The following is a 14,089-nucleotide window of genomic DNA, read 5'->3' on the forward strand; positions in this document are numbered from 1 at the left end:
GCCCGCAGTGTGGTCAGAACTTGTTTTACTTACCAGACCGCAGAACTGCGAAGCTCATCACGTTAGCATTTGGTAGTTTGTCCCATCCAGGGTTCCAGTAAAGGGAACTTTTTAAATAGTTTTTTTTTTTTTACTTCCAAAACAAGATTGGTCCTCTTTGTTCGCCTTTGGGCGACTTTGCCTTTCTCGTTGACGGGACCAACACTTTACTGCTCCTTCACATGTATGAACGAACAGATTTTCTCTATTCCCTTTTTAAATACGTGCCACTAGTAGGAAGTTGGAGCCCTGGTGAGCTGCTAACCAAAAAGGTCGGCAGTTCAAATCCACCAGCCGCTCCTTGGAAACCCTATGGGCAGTTCTACTTTGTCCTATAGGGTCGCTATGAGTCGGGATCGACTCGACGGCAACGGTTTTGTTTTAGTAGAAAATTAGAAGGTACTAACCCTTAGAATTGTGATAAAGGTGCAGTATAGATCCTCAAAGAGTACAAGGTTTATTTATTTTAAAATATTGAGCAGCTGTATGGAAGGCAGGTGTTGTGGTAAAGAAATACCCAGTCTTCAAAGAGTAGGAGAAAGGGTGCTTCCTGTGGAACTGGATATGATGGAAGGAGAGAATCCATTTATCTTTATTGTTGCTCAGGTGATAAATGCTGAAGAACCTTTATCTGGCAGAGGAAGAGAATCTCGAAAATCTGGTAGTTTAGAAGAGCACTTGGAGGTAGGCAAGTGCTTCCACTTGACCAGAGAATGGGATCAGCAACCCTGAATAGGAACTCTCTTTTCAGTATTCCTAGCAGATGTTTTCATCACGATTTGCGTCGTCATTATTTCTTCTGGACATTTGTTAAGAAGTCTGAGTGGTAGATGGTAAACCTCTTGAGCAGAAGGTACATTCTCTGTCCTAAGTTTGTTTTATGTTAAATACTACCTCAAGTAAAATGGAAGTCTTAATTAAAAATAGGTTTAAAACATTTATCCTGTTTTCACAGACAGTGGTGGAAATTCATTTTTCTGCAGCAGCAGTAGCAGTAAAAAAGAAAAAAAAATTTAAGTAGTGGAGTTGTTGGGGGAAGAGAAATCTTATTGTCATACTGTATTTACATATCACTTCCTTTCACTGTCTTGTCAGAGAGTACTACCTAGCCTCATCTTCTATACTCTCCTACCCTTCCCCAGTTACCCCACTCTAGTGGTTCTCAATGTCAGTAGCACAACAGAACAACTAGTGGAGCTTTTCAAAACAATAAATGCAAGGCTTCACGCCAGATATACAGTGAATTAGAATCTCTGGGAGTCCTGCTGGGGCTTGTTTTACTTTGTTTTGTTTTACAAACAACTCTACAGATGATTCAGATGCATAATCAGGTTTCAACAAAATCATTGCCCTATTCCCAAAACACCCGAACAAAAGGACGGGTCACACAGGTTCATTGTTTACATGTGCTATTCCTCTGCTTAGAACACCATTCTCTTTATAGGCCGGTTTTATTATTCAAGATTCTTCAAAGTCAAATTTAACCTTGTCTGAAAGCTTCCCCTCTGCAAGCATAATTATTTGCTGCTGCTTTAGCATTTCATTCGTACAGAAGAAGCCTTGTCATAGATGCAGTCCAGACTGGACTATGGAAAAATTGGAGAAAGTCAGTTAAACATTGAATTGTACACTTTATAAGAATGAATTTTATGGTTTATAAATTATATAAAGCTGTTTAAAAAAAAGAAAAAAATGGGTTAAACCAGAGAATCATGAAAAAAATAACATAAATATCTCAAACATTTTTATTTTAACCTAAAACAAATAACTATGCTCATTTGCCAATCTGTTGAGAAAAGCCAAGGCCTTTTTTTTTTGCACATGGACTGCTGATTAGACTTCTGCATTGTCTCTCTTGTATAAACCATACCATCAGCTAAGATTTCCCCAGATTTGATTTCCTTAAGAGGAAAATAATTTAAAGGCACTTGTGAATCAGAATGCAAATTGATTCTTCTTAATCCCTTAGCGTTGTATTACACAAACAACTTACGTTTATTGGGTCTTTCCAGAATATGAAATGATTTTTAAAGAAACAGACTATTTTTAAGCTGTTTCATTGGTTTACGTATTACGTAAAATATTATGAACAACATATAAAATATAATGAAAACAAAATAACAAGTACAACTGGCATAAACAGGTTTGGGAACAAACATAAGTAACTCATTGTAAGATTGTAGAATTCAACTGGTAGAAGGAGACGCAAGCAGACTCACTAGAGAATAGCTTATTAGCCATGAGGATTTCAGCATGATGGGGCATTAGCCACTTATGATTTACAAAGAAAATAATTCAGATTAATTGATGACAGGTTAAGTAGAAGATGACTAAGAGAACTTTTAATGTACTTACACATTTTAATTATTTGACCATGTGTCCATTCCTCCCAGAGAGAGGAAAACATTTTGAGGGCAGATATAGTGCTGGCCGTTAAGGGGAACCATTGAGGAAATCCCAAGATGTTCTTTTTTATTTTATTTTATTGTGATTTTGGAGAAAATTTACATAGCAAATTAGGCTCTCATTTAACAATTTCTATACATGTTATTCATTAACATTGGTTACACTTTTCACAATGTGTCAGCATTCTCATTATTTCCATTCTGATTGTTCTGTTTCCCTTAATCTACCTTCCTTGTCCCCCTTTACCTTCTTATCTTTGGCCTAGGTTAAATGTTGACTGTTAGGTCTTATTAAGATGATTGTTTAGAGGAGCACAGTACTCACGGGTAATATTTATTTTATGAGCCACTCTGTCTTTTGGCTGATAGGTGACCTCAGAGAGTGGTTTGAGTTCCAAGTTTAAAGACATTCCCAGGGTGATAGTCTTGGGGGTTCCTGTAGTCTCTGTTAGTCCAGTGAGTCAGGCCTTTTTTAGGAATTTGAGTTTTGCTGTACATGTTTTTCCCTTTCTATCTGGGACCATCTGCTGTGTCCTTGGTTGGAATAGTCAGCAGTAGTAGCCGGGCACCATCTAATTCTTCTGGTCTCAAGGTAGGTGAGGCCATAGTTTGTGTAGATTATTAGTTCTATAGACTAGTTTCTTTTTTGAGTCTTTGGTTTCCTTCTTTCTCTTTTGCTCCAGACGCATAAAGACCAATAGTTGTATCTTAGATGGCCACTCACAAGCTTTTAAGACCCTAGACCCCCGCTACTCACTGAACTAGGATGTTATGCCAGTTGACCTATGAGCTATGAGCTATGTTATCCCAGTTGACCGAGTTGCTCCCCCAAGACTATGGTCTTAAGCCCTCAAACCCAGTAACGCAGTCTCATGAGGTATTTGGTTATGTCTAGGAAGTATCCACAACTGTGCCCCCTATGTGCTTAATTTTATATATGAATATATATGTAGTACACTCAAATAAGTATATAAATTTGCCTATAGATACACCTGTACATGCACACAGGTATGTGTGCTTACCTATACATATATAGGCATACATACTTACCTATGTAATCACACATATTTTTTGGTGGTTGTTATTGTTGTTGCAAAATTGTATATGTTGTGGCTTTTACCAAAATCCTTTATTCTTGTGTACTTCTTAATGTCGTCTTTTACCTTGGTCAGGTTGTACTGACTTCATCCTTATTCAGTATTGCCTTACCCATCACCAAAACTAACAAGTATCTACTATCTAGAAAGTGATTCCCCCTCGCCATCTCCCCCCATCCCTGGTAAACACCAAAGAATGCTACTTTCTATATGTGTACCTATTCTTGTCTTTTTATAATAGTGAGATCATACAGTATTTGTTCTTTTGTGATTGACTTATGCTACTCAGCATAATGTCCTCCAGATTCATTCACATTATATAGTATACTTTGAGAACTCATCATTTTTCTTTATGGCTGCATAGTATTCCATTGTGTGTATGTACCCCAGTTTGTTCATTCATTTATCTTTTGATGGGCACTTAGGCTGTTTCCATCTTCTTGCTATTGTGAGTAATCGTACAATGAACATAGTGTGCATATATCTATTTGTGTCAGTAGTTTTAGTTCTCTAGGATATATATACCTAGGCTTGGGATTGCTGGATCATAGAGTATTTTTATTTCTAGCTTTTTGAGGAAATGCCATATCGTTTTCCATAGTGGTTGAACCAGTTTACAGTCCCACCAGCAGTAGAGCAGGGTTCCAATCTCCCTGCAGCCTTGCCAGCATTTGTTTTCTTTTTTTTTGATCAGTGCCATTTTTGCAGGGGTGATATGGTATCTCATTGTAGCTTTGATTTGCATCTGTCTGATGGCTAATGATCACGAGCATCTTTTCATGTGTTTGTTGGCAGCTTGAATGCCCTCTTTGGTGAAATGTTTGTTCATGTGCTTTGCCCATTTTTTAACTGGGTGGTTTGTCTTTTTGTTTTTGAGTTGTTGAGAACCAAGATGTTCTTATATCACCATGTAAATCTTCTCATGAGAATAAATGGAAGTTAAAAATACTGTGAACAGTTGTTTTTAAGCAATTTGCCCTGAAGTTTATGGATCCTTCCAGAAAAAGACATGTAACATCTGCAGAGTTCCTTGTTAAAAGCTCTTCTTGGCTTAGAAATCATGCTTACATGTTTAGAAAACAGAAAAAAATCTTGCACGTTGGCATCCCAAATGAGACAAGGGGGTTATAACTGAATTTCACCAAGGGCCTTTAATTTTCTATACCAGAGGTAGGCACCTTTTGAAGCAGTTGACTAGTCATTCCTTTTTCATCTGCCAGCCATGTTTTATGCCTCTGGACCTCACTGGCAAAGCATTTCCCATTCTAATGCATTTAGCGTCAAGGTGGGTCCCTTTTGAAATGTGTGAAGCTCAGCAGACCTGAGTTGGAGATTCATTGTTGTATAGTTTGAGCATTCTATTAAGTGAGCTTTCTGGATGTGTTAGTTTTGTAAACTTTGACCACTTGTTCCTCTATTTCTGTGAGATGAGGCTTGCAAGCATAATTATGACTTTCTTGCGTGACAGGGCACCGGGTTGTTTTTTTTTTGGAAAGGTGTCGCTGTGAGTCATAACTGACTCAGCAGCACCTGACAATAACAGTTCCTTGGCATACTGTCATGCCACAGATCGGTGGCGCCACAGTGCCACTAGTCTCATTGGTGGATGGTATTGCCAGATCATATTTCTCAAAATCCATACTACCAACCAAAAATCTGAACACACTCAGTAAGCATGCATTCCAATACTGAAAACACATGCTATCAAAAAAAAGTTTTTTTAAATAAAAATTTGGTAACTGAAGGCTTAAAGCATGAATGTGGGCTGCAGACCAATGCCTACATGTCTACATGCAAAAACGAGATGATTTGATAGTCTAGTACTTTCTGCACATGCAGAGAATTCCAACCTTTGGTAGAAAGCCAGGAGCAATGTGGGTAATGTATGAATGTTGCTTATACTGTTTTGGATAGGAGTTGAAAAACAGTACAATTCCTCTGGTTTCTGCTCTTAGGGCCCTGAAACTTTAATCTCAGTGCCTGGCCAGAAAAGGGAGTAAGTAGTCCCTAGTTTCAGCAGCTTCTAAGACACTGTCATATAATAGGTATGTAATAAATTTTTAATGATTCAGTTAATTACTTTTGGATGACTCTGATGATGTTATAACTTTTTTTAAAAACGTGGTTGAAGACTTAAAAGTCTTTTTTACCTGAAGCATGTATCATTGATTCTTACTCATTTTTGTAGTAAGAATCATTTCCCCATTATGCCTCTTTATTTGTTGGAACTGAACCACCCAAATCTGATTCTGTCATACTTATGATGAATACATACTATAATTTAAAATTCCCTTGATTCCAGGAAACCCTCTTATCTTGTCTTTCCCCAGGTTAATTTTCTAGCCTCCCAAGTCCAACATCAGTTGTGAATGTTGAACTCCCCCTCCCGCTTAGGAAAAAAACCCATTTCACTTGTGTGAAAATTACCACATAATTTTTCTTTCTGTATTTTCTAGTAAAATGTCTACCCTAAAGGAGATAAAATAAAATGATAAACATAACTATACTCTGCTGCCTGGCAGGTCCACACAGCAGCTTTTTTTCATGCAGAATGAAAAATGTTTCAATGTGACATGGGGGCATGTATGTAATTGCTTCCTTTGGATTCTTCTGAGTCAGAAGCTCTCAAAGTCCCACTGGAGTTTGACAGTCCTGCTTTAATTTGCTCATCTGTTTGGAGGAAGGTATCAGATGATGAGTTTCTGAAAGCTGGAACCATGGCCTTTTTAAAATCTCATCCTAAGGGCCTAGAACAGGGGCTTGCCTCTTGAATTCAAATGAGTTAATACACAAAACATGCTTATCACAGTGCCTTAGTACATATTAAGTGCCTAATAAATGTTAGTTTGAATCCTCCTTGGCTTCAAATACCATCCCTCTTACTTGGCTGTGTGACCTTAGGCAAATTTCCTAATTTCCCCAAAGTTTCCTTATCTACAGAAGATAGGTAATTCTGTTTTATAGGATCACTCTGAGAGATAAAAGATAATCCAGTAAAACACTTAGAACAGTGTTATTACATAGTAAGCACTCAATAAATGTTGACTATTATTAATATAGCAGAATGGTAGTTTTTTGTACTATTTCCATTGCACTGTTTTCTGTAAAGCTTCTTTTTTAGTTGGAAGTATTTTTTCCAAATGACTATGTTTTATATAATATGTAATGTTTGAGATATTTACTGTCAAATACTATAGGTATTGTAAGGTTTTCTTTTTTTAATCAGAGTCATTTAATTCATCTTTATAGTCTCCGAAATATATTGCATATAATATGTACCAATATATATGTTTTGAATGAAAGAGTAATTGAAACTGTTAGTTGCCAAAGTCTATTTCATTGATTTATGCATTTCTAATCAATTATCAGTAGATGGCAGTAGTTCTTTTCTATTTTTATCTTTTCTCCATTCTACAATAAAAACCCTTTGCCATGGAGTTGATTCCAACTCACAGTAACCCTATAGGACACAGTAGAACTGCCAATACGGTTTCCAAGGAGCGGCTGGCGGATTTGAACTGCCGACTTTTGGTTAGCAGCTGAGCTCTTAACCGTTACACCACCAGGACTCCCATTCTACAATAGAGATCTGAAAAAAATTAAAAATTACCTGGTTTTACAACAGATATTGTTTCATGAGGAGCTTGTTTGGCATAAGTGGTTTGCAATCAGCCGCTAACCTAAAGATTGGCAGTTCAAACCAACCCTGTGGCTCCGTGGAAGAAAGGCCTGGTGAACTGCTTCCATAAAGATTACAACCAGTAAAATCCTATGGAGCATTTCTACTCTGTAACACACAGGGTCACCATGAGTCGAGGGATGACTTGACAGCAACTGCTAACAACATCCTTTCATAAATGTTGTTCTAAATGAATATCACTTCAGAGTTGTTCAGTTGATGCTGTTTCAGAAACAGAGATAAGGAAGTAGCAAATTACTTTAATTTTTAGTATATAAATCTGATCTTCCTCATTCTTTATGTTACTTCAGCAGATATTTTAGGAAATGAAAAAATGAATAAGCATGGTATTTTTCTTCCTGGAGTGTATAGTCTAGTGGGGGACAGATAAGTATAAAATAATGAAATAACAAGAATAGAAATCTGTTGAGTACTCAGTATGTGAAAGGAATTTGCTAAGTGCTTATTATATGTTTTAATCCTCATAATAACCCTAATGAGGAAGGTACTATTATTATTCCCACTTCATAGATGAGGAATCTGAGGCCTAGATTAGAAATAATAAGCTAGTAAGTGGCACAACCTGCATCCAAAACTAGCTCTATCAGACTCCAGGACCTATCCTATTATCTACGATGGTATAATAGAGATACAGAAACAATTGTGCTAAAGAGGAAGAAATCACATCTGAACAGAAAGACTAAGGAAGATTTCTTAAAGGAGATGCCATCAAAGATGAATTTGAAACATTAGCTATGATATTGGCATGATCAGAACTGTGCTTTAAGAGCATTATTCTGTCAGCAGGATAGGGTGAATTGGAGTGAAGATAGAATATAGTTAGATACCTGTTATGTGCCAGGCACTATTCTAGGTCTCTGCCCTTGTAGAGCTTACACTAGTGGAAGGAGATAGAAAAGAAACAATGAAAGAAATCAAAGATGATCTAAATTAATGTAGGAATACTCTGTGCTCATGGATAGGGTGACAATATTCTTAAGATGTCAGTTCTTCCCAAATTCATCTCTTGTTTCAGTGCATTCCCAGTCAGTATTTTGTGGACATTGACAAACTGATTCTAAAGTTTATATGAAAAGGCAAAAGATCCAGAACAGCCAACACAATACTGAAGAAGAATAGAGTTGGAGGACTGACACTACCTGACTTCAAGACTTACTATAAATCTGCAGTGATCAAGACAGTATGGTATTGGCCAAAGAAATCCAAGCCTAGATATCAGATAGGCAATTTGGTATGAGTCTGGATTTCAAGAGCTATAAATCTGGGAGTTGCCAGCCTATAAGTGAATTTTAAAGCCATGAAACTGGATTATATCACGTGGGGAATGAGTATAGAAAAAAGAAGAGGCCTGAGGAATGAGCCATAGCACACACTAACATTTATAAGTGAGAAATAGGAGGAAACCGCAAAGGAAAGGAGTAAGTGTGGTGGTTCAAGGAGAGCATAATCAAATGTGCTAAATGATGGCTGATAGGTCAAGTAATAAGACGAATGAAATTTTTCATTAAATGTGGTAACATGGAGCTGGAATGTGAAAGCTTGATTTAGCGACTTCAAAAAGAATGAGAGGGAGGTAGCAGACAGTAAGGAGTTTGGTTATAAAGAGGAGCAAAGAAATGTGTCCATAGCTGAAGGAGGTTATAGTGTCAAGGGAGAGTGGTGGTGGTGGTGGTGGTTACTGATTTTGTACTGGGATGTTTAGGATAATATGTTTGACCGAGTAATGAGGGAAATTCTGTTCAGAAAACATTTAAAGGAGTAATGTCCTTGAATAGGGGAGAAAGAAGTAAACAGTAGATGATTAGCCTTTGATAGGAACAGGGACATTATTGATAGGAACAGGGACATTTTAATCATTGCAAGAAAGGGATAGACTAATACATAAGTTCAGATGCAGTAGAAACAGTTGTAAATGAGGTGATTTACCATCTCCTGTAATTTTTTTCTACATTTTCAGTTAAATAAGAAGCTAGGCTCTCAACTAAAAGGAGAAGGATGAAAAGATTTGGGTGGTTTGAGGACAGAGAAGAAGGAGTGAAATAATCATCTGTGAAAATTAGGGAATCCTAAGGGCCTAACATCAAAGGTCTGTTTGACATCAATGGTCTTGAATATAAAATGAGACTACGATGTAGTTGTATGTCTTTCTTCAGACATATTCAGCTACTCAACTGTAAGAAAAGCAGCTGGTTTGGATTTTTCCAGGGAAATAGAACAGGGAGAGAGATGTAAGGGAGTTGAGGGTAAATGCAAAGGAATTTAAGCCAGGAAAGGAGGGGAGTGAAAGATCATGAAAATGTAGAAGAGTCAGTGGGTTAGAAGTCTTGGTGTGTGTCTTAGTCATCTAGGGCTGCCATAACAGAACTACCACAAGTGGATGGCTTTAACAAAGAGAAATTTATTTTTTCACAGTAAAGTAGGCTGAAAGTCCAAATTCAGGGCGTTAGCTCCAGGGGAAGGCTTTCTCTCTCTCTTGGCCCTCATCTACTTCCCCCGGACTAGGAGCTTCTCCGCGAAGGGACCCTGGGTCCAAAGGATGAGCTCTGCTCCCAGCACTGCTTTCTTGATGGTATGAGATCCTCAACTCCCTGCTTGCTTCCCTTTCCTTTTATCTCTTGTAAGATAAAAGGTGGTACAGGCCACACCCCGGGAAAATTCCCTTTACATTGGATCAGGGATGTGATTTTAGTAAAGGTGTTACAATCCCACCCTAATTCTCTTTAATATAAAATCACAATCACAAAATGGAGGACAACCACACAATACTGGGAATCATGGCCCAGCCAAATTGATACACACATTTTGCGGGGGACATAATTCAATCCATGGCAGTGTGGTCAAGGAGTGCTTAGAGTCAAACTGCTAGGAGGAGAGCTGGAAAAATAAGAGAGTGTGAATCTGTAGTTGTGGGTAAGGTACAGTTATGAGAGTGGGTGGCTGGATGAGAGAAGACATCAAGGAACTTTGAGGACATAGAATTAGAAGCATCATCTGTATAGATGTTGAAATCCTGAAGAAATAATGACAGCAGTAGTAGTAGTAGATACATAGCAGGTCAGATGCTGAAATCTAGGAATGAGGAGGAGAGTTCTGGAGATCAGTAGATAACAATAAGGAAGAGTAAACGTTAGTCTGATGGCATGAACGTCAAACTAGGGCGCTTTAGGGAGGAGGAAAGGATGATAATGTGGCAGTGCTAATGAGGAACAGGAAAAATAAGCTGGCCTCCATGCTTAGTGGCTTGAGGATGGTACAGGGAAAGCAGTATCTTTGGACTTCAGTTAGAGCAAAAAGGTGAAGGGAAAGGCCATTGAAGAGGCTGTAGATAGGCAGGATATTGTTGAAGATGGACCACGAGTTTCCGTGGTCATAATGAAGGATGTAAAGGGGTTGGGAAGTGGGTAACATGACATCAAATTAGGAGACTTATGTGATAAGTCTCCATGATGAGGGATGAACTGGGAATCTTAGGCTTCTCCTGGAGATAGGGTTGTAAGGCATAATGGGAATAGTGCCCAAAGTCTCCTAGGCACATTGTGGGGATGACACTGTGATTTTGGCTTAGGAGAAGGAGAGGGACTGCTCAGGATCAAGAGGAACTCACTGGGTCTCCTCTCCAGTCATGCAAACAGTGTTGTTGAAGCTACTGGAGGTTTGTAGGCGTTGTAGCAGCTTCGTCCATGGACTTCACTGAAATAGTTCCCCTGAGATGTAATGTGGATAGTAGGAGAATGGAAAGGAGGGGGTCAATATAAAAAATGGTATTTTAGCAATACAGTAAGTCAAAAGCAAATAGATTCTGGGAGTGGTATGTAAAGACATGGTTCTTTCCTTAAAAAGATTATAATCTTGTAGTATAGCATGGTAGTTAAGAGCATGAACCTTGGAGCCAGGCTACCTGAATTCAAATCACATCTCTTGACAGTTAATAGCTGTTTGACTTTGGGTAATTTCTTCACCTCTCTGTGCCTGACTTGACTTCTCTGTAAAATGGAAATTTCAGTTATAATATCTACCTCATAGGGTATAAGTAAATAAATTTGTGAAGTTCTTAGAATATCAATTGGCACAGAATAAATGCTATATAAATATCTGGGTTTTTTTTATTGTGCTTTAGATGAAGGTTTACAGAGCAAATTAGTTTCTCATTGAACAATTAATACACATATTGTTTCGGACATTGGTTGCCAGCCCCAAGATGTGTCAACACTCTCCCCTTCTTGACCTTGAATTCCCTATTACCAGCTTTCCTGTCCCCTTTAGCCTTCTCGTCCATGCCCCTGGGCTGGTGTGCCCATTTAGTCTCCTTTTGTTTTATGGGCCTGTTTAATCTGTGGATGAAGGACGAACCTTAGGAGTGACTTCAGTACTGAGTTAAAACGGTTTCCGGGGGCCATACTCTCGGGGTTTCTCCAGTCTCTGCCATACTAAGTCTGGTCTTTTTTTGTGAGTTAGAATTTTGTTCTACATTTTTCTCCAGCTCTGCCTGGGACCCTCTGTTGTGATCCCTGTCAGAGCAGTCAGTGGTGGTAGCCAGGCACCATCTAGATGTGCTGTACTCAGTCTGATGGAAGCTGTGGTAGTTGTGGTCCATTAGTCCTTGGGACTAGTCTTTCCCTTGTGTCTTTGGTTTTCTTCATTGTCCCTTGCTCCAGACAGGGTGGGACCAGTGGAGTATCTTAGATAGCTGCTCACAGGCTTTTAAGACCCCAGATGCTACTCACCAAAGTAGGATGTAGAACATTTTCTTCATAAACTATGTTATGCCATTTAAGCCACATATCCCCCAAACCATGGTTTCCATATCTTGGGGGTTTTGTTGTTATTTTTTATCTACACCACACAGTGTGTGGCACAAAGTAAGCACTGTATAAAAGCGTTTGGTACTGTAATCATTGCGAGAACTAGCTGCAAGTATAACTGTAGAGGGGCTGGGTGGAATTGAGGATGAAATCTGTGACCGTGAAACTCATACAAAAGACCTGGAGAGCATCTGAATTATTCTGGGACAATTCTGTATATTAAACAGAAAAGACCTAGATTAAGGGCATGGACGGAGTGCACAGGCTCAATATCAGAGAAGACTTGATGAAGGAGATAAGTTCAAAGTGAGCTTAGAGGGAAGGAAGTGACATGAAGATACAGGAAAGAATCATAAATTTTTAGGGGTGATCATGACAAACTTTACATCTGCTGAGTAAAGGTCCCAGGATTTCTTTACCTTGCAAAAATAATTCTAGGCAGATTTGAGGTCTCCTGACAATGGGAAAAAATTTTATTTTGTTTTTCTTTCCTTTTTATTTACATATCAGATTTCAGTCCTTTAAAATTTTATTTTGGTGAGAAACTATTTGTTCTATAAACCTTCACCTGAAGTACAATAAAAAAAAATTATTTTGGGAAACAAATGTAACTAATACTTGAGTACTTTGTAATTAACCAATCTTTAGGAAAGATATTTAGTGATTTTGCAGACCTCGTAGAGGCTTCCTTACATATGCCTTGCTGTTATGATAATATTTCACTTCTTTTGGTTTATAAAGTTGATCATGACATTAGTATGATTTGGAAGGATTCACAAGTTGTGTAAAAATCAGCTAAGATTTTTTTTAAAGCCTCAGTCATTTATAAAGAAAATATCCATATGAGTAAATGTTATATAGGAGATGACAATTTTCAACTTCAGGATTACTTAACAACGTTGAGCTACTTTTGCTCAGGGTCATAACAGTTGAAAAGCAGCAGAACCAAGATTCAAATACACTGATACTTCTCTCCAAAAATCTCACCCATAACCATTGTATTTTAATTCTTGGCACTAGTGATGAAATGTCATTGCCATCCCTGTGAGATGTTAGACAAGTTACATTTACATGACAGGAAAAACAAAGTGAAAGATTATCATTGTAGATTATTTTGTAGAAGTAAAGTGAACCAAAAAGGAGAGAAGAGACTACAAGTTGTACCTTTTCCTCTGTGTAAGAATGGACAGGTAAATTAACATACTGCTTTTCCTAAAGCTCGTAAGGCCGTTAGCTCTGACCATTCGCCATTCGTTTATTATGTTGGTTGAGGAAGGAACTCTTCTTTTAATCTTCAAGGGAGGAAAATATTTCCCCCTTCATCTTGTCAGTTACTCCTATATAGAAGAGACCAAACATGATTTTAAACCTGCTTAGTTCTTATCCTGGCCAGAATATTACTAGGCAGAGGGCACTGTATTTCCTATATCCTGTACCCATGGCAGAGCCCTGGGTGATGCAAATGGTTAAGCGCTTGGTAAGGCTTGACTACTAGCTGAAAGGTTGGCGGTTTAGACCCACCCAGAGGTGCCTTGGAAGACAGGCCTGGCAGTCTGCTTCCAAAAGATCACAGCCTTGAAAACCCTGTAGGGCAGTTGTACTCTGCACAGGTGGGGTCACCATGAATCGGAATCGACTGAACGGCAACAACAACATACCCATGGCAGACATCGCTAACTGATCTTATAGATTCTGTTTCTTATAGATTCCGGTCATAGTCTCAGAATCTATTTCATCATAATTCTCGAGGCAACTGCTACTAATCCGTAATAATTAATTTTACTAATTGTACGTCGGGTACTGTGCTAAGCATGTTATACATATTACTTTAATTATTACAACAGCTCCATGAGGTTTTACAGATGAAGCCACTGAAGATCAAAGAAGCTAAGAAACTTGCTCAGGGTCATAACAATTGAAAAGCAGCAGAACCAAGATTCAAATACAGCAATACTTCTCTCCAAAAATCTCACCCATAACCATTGTATTTTAATTTTTGGCACTAGTGATGGAATGTCATTGCCATCCCTGTGAGATGTTAGACAA

The 14,089-nt window shown here is 38.3% G+C and overlaps 1 protein-coding gene across 1 annotated transcript in view; it reads left to right on the forward strand.

The window, feature by feature from the left end:
- The first annotated feature begins 329 nt into the window (after positions 1-329).
- The window catches only part of CCDC122 (coiled-coil domain containing 122), a 42,595-nt gene continuing 28,835 nt past the window's right edge, over positions 330-14,089 (forward strand). The window contains exon 1 of the mRNA XM_023731610.1: positions 330-723. The gene's annotated coding sequence lies outside the window, so the exon portion shown is untranslated. The remainder of the gene's footprint in view (positions 724-14,089) is intronic.

Source organism: Trichechus manatus, unplaced genomic scaffold (assembly GCF_000243295.1).
Source record: "Trichechus manatus latirostris isolate Lorelei unplaced genomic scaffold, TriManLat1.0 scaffold00044, whole genome shotgun sequence".
Classification (NCBI taxonomy): Eukaryota; Metazoa; Chordata; class Mammalia; order Sirenia; family Trichechidae; genus Trichechus; species Trichechus manatus.